Source organism: Magnolia sinica, chromosome 18 (assembly GCF_029962835.1).
Source record: "Magnolia sinica isolate HGM2019 chromosome 18, MsV1, whole genome shotgun sequence".
NCBI lineage: Eukaryota > Viridiplantae > Streptophyta > Magnoliopsida > Magnoliales > Magnoliaceae > Magnolia > Magnolia sinica.
In genome coordinates, this window is record NC_080590.1 from 17,220,490 (window position 1) to 17,225,286 (window position 4,797).

At 42.4% G+C, this 4,797-nt stretch overlaps 1 pseudogene; it reads right to left on the reverse strand.

The window, feature by feature from the left end:
• Positions 1–368: 368 nt before the first annotated feature.
• Positions 369–1,106, reverse strand: LOC131232549 (dehydration-responsive element-binding protein 1B-like; annotated as a pseudogene).
• Between the last annotated feature and the right edge of the window lie 3,691 nt (positions 1,107–4,797).

A 4,797-nucleotide genomic window follows, 5' to 3' on the forward strand; every position in this document is an offset into this window, starting at 1 on the left:
CCCACATGCGAGGTGTGCTTATAATGAAATTGCGGTGCGTGTGATTTGTATCAGGCCATTCTGATGTAAATTCGATGCGGGCAATCGTGTAAAGAGTGGCAACTTACTACTAGTAAAAAAAAAGTTAGTCGATATATAATGTCTCTTCTTTCTTAAAAGAAAAGAAAAGAAGTTGATGTAATGATTACATATTCACATGCCATGGGGTCTTTTGGCCCCACATTCGTGGAAAATAAAGGGTTTTGTCGAATATACACCTCATACTTCAAATTCAAGGCTACTTGGTATAGTTGGGCCCCGGCCAGTAAAATAAAAAAAGAATAGAGAGTGGGCCCTTGTCCTAAACGAACACAAAAACAAGACTGCAGTCAAATTGAGTAGCTCCACAATGACACGTCAAATTCAATCTCCACGTCATCCCATTGGGACCCACCTCAAGGAATGGAGGTGGAGATAGCAGCAGTCCCTCTGCCATGCTTGCAAGCAATCCTGGCATGCTGAAGACCGCCTCCTCATCCATGTATACCACATTCTCGGGCGAGAGCGTCAGACTCGCTGGGTTGATATCAACATCATCATTAGAAGCATTGTCAGATTCAGATGGCCGGAAAGCTTCCGCAGCCTCTGCAGCAGCCTTCTTTATGTCCTTAGCACTGCTGGACGTTGGCACAGGCAAACGCCATGCGGAATCAGCGAAATTGAGGCATGCCCTTCGTCCCCTGAGAGCCATCGCAGCAACGTCATGAGCCCGAGCGGCCATCTCAGCCGTCGGAAATGTCCCAAGCCATATACGGGACTTCTTGTTTGGCTCGCGCACCTCGCATACCCATCTTCCCCCATTCCTCCGCCTGACGCCGTTATAGACGGGATGCCGTGTCTCATGGAGCTTCTTCCGCCCGGCCCGTCGCTTGGGGCCACTAGTTGCCACGGTGGAGTATACTTCCTCATCCGAGATGGTGAGACGGGTGCTGCTGATGGACGTCGAGGAATTGTTGGAAGCATAACATGGGTAGAAATCATAATCACAGCTGAAGAAGGTTTCCATAGTAAGTGGAAAGTGATAGTAGCTGTAGTGTTGAGTGAGGAGTGATGAAAACAGAAGCTGATTTGGTTTGGTTTTGATTTTTGGGAGTGTTTGGAATGCTCTCTTCTCTTTTAAGTTGTGGTGGGCATGCATTGCTGTTGGTACGCGCACGCGGTGCGCACACGTCCGAGCCTCGTTATTTATAAAGCGGACTGTACTTTTTCACTGTGCATGCCTGTCCGGATAAGATTTCAAATATAGTGTCGTGCATCTCCGAAAAGGAAGCGGATTGGCTGAGTTGTACGAACGGTTCAAAGGAGATTAAAGCTACATGGCCCCGCAGTGATGTATTTGTTATATCTGTTGGGAACAAAAGATATAAGTCCGTAGATTCGGACTTAATGCCTCGGCTGCCTAAGAATGTGCCAAACCCGAGGCATGATTCGCAAAACCGAGACAAAGGTTGAGTCGGTTCCGACGACAAAGGTTGAGTCAGTTCGGACGACTCATCCGCACTCCGGGCATGCGTCGGGCGGACCACCTTACCAGATCGGCCATCGCAAGATCAAGCCTCATCCCGGATATCTTGGGATAAGATCTCCAACCCCGAAGCTCACGGGATCGGATGAAGGCTCCAGATGGGCACGACCCAAATCCCCGGGATACTAGGAGAAGATCCCGCGCACAATATCAGGAAGAGAATCCTCGTGCGATTAAATGCCCCAGCAGCTATAAAAGAGGGACCCCGATCACCCTGAAAGGTACGAAAAAAATTCTCTCTAAAAAGCTCCTCAATACTCTTAGACCCAGAATCCAGGCCTGACTTTGGCATCGGAGGGTCCCCTGCTCAAGTCAGGGTCTCCTTTGTCCCCTTTTTGTGCAGGTACACGAAGATCCAAGAGGAGGAACCGGACATTTGCATCAACAGCTTGGCGCCGTCTGTGGGAACGTACAAAAAGCCATCTTGTATCTCAATACTGATTTCAATGGTGATGACTAGAAGGACGGTCCCAGAAGAAGATTTGAATGAGAATGCGATTACAGGGCCAGCGGGTCCAATCGCGGTTCCCGCAGCCCAGAACCCGCCTAACAACCGCCGACGAGGGGCGACCGGAACAAGCAACAATCAGCGGGGTCGCGACGATGGGCGGTTGGACAAGGAGGTTCAAGAAATCCGCTCCGATATGAATATGATGAAGCAGATGCTGGAACGAATGTATCAGCAGCAAATGCAGCCACTCCCGCATCCTCAAGGGGAGACAGCGCACGTACCGACGGCGGCGGTTGATCCTCAACCTTCCGCGCCGCAGTCTTTCCGGCCGAGCCAACCCACTACAAGAAATTTCACTTTTACCTACGAAAAATTTCATAGGTAAATGATATTATTTCGTAGGCAAAGAGCTTTACCTACGAAAAATTTTCGTCGATAATTTCGTTGGTAAAAGACCGTGGCTAAAAGTTTTTACCGACGAAAAATCTCATCGTTGGCAATGGTAAGACATTTACCTACGAAATTAAAAACGTTAATAAGACTTTTACCTACGAAATATTTCGTAGGTAAATGATATTATTTCGTAGGCAAAGAGCTTTACCTACGAAAAATTTCGTCGATAATTCTGTTGGCAGAACACTGTAGCTAAAGGTTTTTACCGACAAAAAATGTCATCGTTGGCAACGGTAAGACGTTTACCTACGAAATTAAAAACGTTAATAAGACTTTTACCTACGAAATATTTCGTAGGTAAATGATATTATTTCGTAGTCCAAGCGGTTTACCTACGAAATAGTTTGTCGCTAAATCACCGTTGCCAAAGATTTCTTGACAATGGTAAGACTTTTACCTATGAACTTTTTCGTAGGTAAAAAGTGTGTTCAGACTTTTATCTACAAACATTTTCGTGGCCAAAAAAAACACCGCTAAGACTTTTACCTACGACAGTTTTCGTAGCTAATAGCTATTTACTCAACCTACGAAAATTTGCGTGGTAAAAGTCTCTTTTTTCCCCCCCAAATTCAGGCAAAATTTCCTGTCATACACCTGTTACAATATATTTCATTATATTCGCATTCGCATTTTTCCAAACAAACACAAACTACATCCATCCTTGACTTGAGGCATTCTGGTTTTCTACAAAACTAATTTGATCTAATGCTAGTTGGGATGACAACACCATCTTTCTTCTTTTTTTTTTGCTTTTTCTTTTTCAAGAGCAGAACTGAAGAAAACAAAGAGAAACAGAGGATTCTGGATATGTCGTTGGGACAACCTATCAATGCTTTCCTAGAGTAAAGCATCCATGTTCAACAACAGCTCTTATGTATGTGTCGTTGAGTGCAAATATAAAATAAGCAACAATTTCTTTATGTTCAAGTTGAACATGAAAACTTAGTGAATGGAATCTAATCACATAAAAGCATCACAATGCTCCAATCATCAACAGAAGCATCAATTGAAATTATAAGCAAAACATAAACATCTTAGAAAACACAATAAGCAGCTGGATCCTATGACCTTAGGACATACCATCTCAGAGTTGAAGCCGAGAACCAGGAGACTTCATAGGTGCTCCATGTTGCTGTAAATGAACTGTAACTCAGACAGAAAAGTAAAATGTTGCACATAGCAACAGTGATGAATTCTCCAAATAAAACATAAAAACATGAAACTGTTGTATCATGTTTTCATGTTTGGATTAATATTTTCTGTTATATCAATTTTTAAGACTTAGTTGGACATTTAGAAAGCATTAAGACTCATAATTTTTTAATACTCAAATTATTTCTTAATATCACGAAGTCAAGCCAGCTCCAGCCCCTCCCTCCATGCCAATAAAGCATAGGAGAAAACTCCAATATATTGTATATTCCACCAAATAGTAGTTTCTTCCCCCTTTTTTCCTGACTCCAAAAAAAAGAATTTCTAGCCATTTTCCTGACTTAACATTATGATATTAATGGTATGTGATGAAGAATTTAACCATCAAAAATGAAAAAGCAATCATAACTATTCATCAACATTCCCCAATAACAACAAGAACAACAACAACTACAAAAAATGTTAACAATTGTTTTGTGGAATTAATGGTCCTTTGCCATCCAAATAACACAAAAGCTCACATCATGACCAGCCATAGGTTGAGAACTCTGTTTTTGGTTGGCAGCCCGAGCATGGAAACATGAAATCCTCAATACATGGGTTATACCCTACTGACTTGAGCAATATTAAACACAACTTAAAAGTATAAAGAGAAGAACGGAAAATGAAATCCACACTCTTCTTCTTCACTCTATCAAAGAGAAAACGCAACAGGCAGGAATTCATTACAAATTACAGTTCATATACTTAAACTATGACATAACAAAAACTAAGAAAGGGACATACCTTAATATGTTGCTATTTTGAACTCCATTTGAGGGGATTCTATGAATCCAAGAACACGCGCGCGCGCGTGCGCGCACACACACACACACACATAAACAAACTAAAATCCAAAAATGATGTGCTACCATATATGCTAAAACAACTCAGAAATAGAACAAAAGTAATGGGCCATGATGCATTGGGGTGTGAAAACCGTCTTGGGTCAGTTCCATACAAGCAGTGTATGTGGTAATCCAGACTATTAATTTGATGGATCTCAGTGTGGGTTGAGTAAGCTTATACACTAGAAGTTCCTAATCTTTTGATTGACAACTACAAACAAATGGTTAAATAAAAAAGAAAGCAAAAGCCAGGGAAAAGCCGAAAAGCACAAAGTTGTCGTCAGGAACTT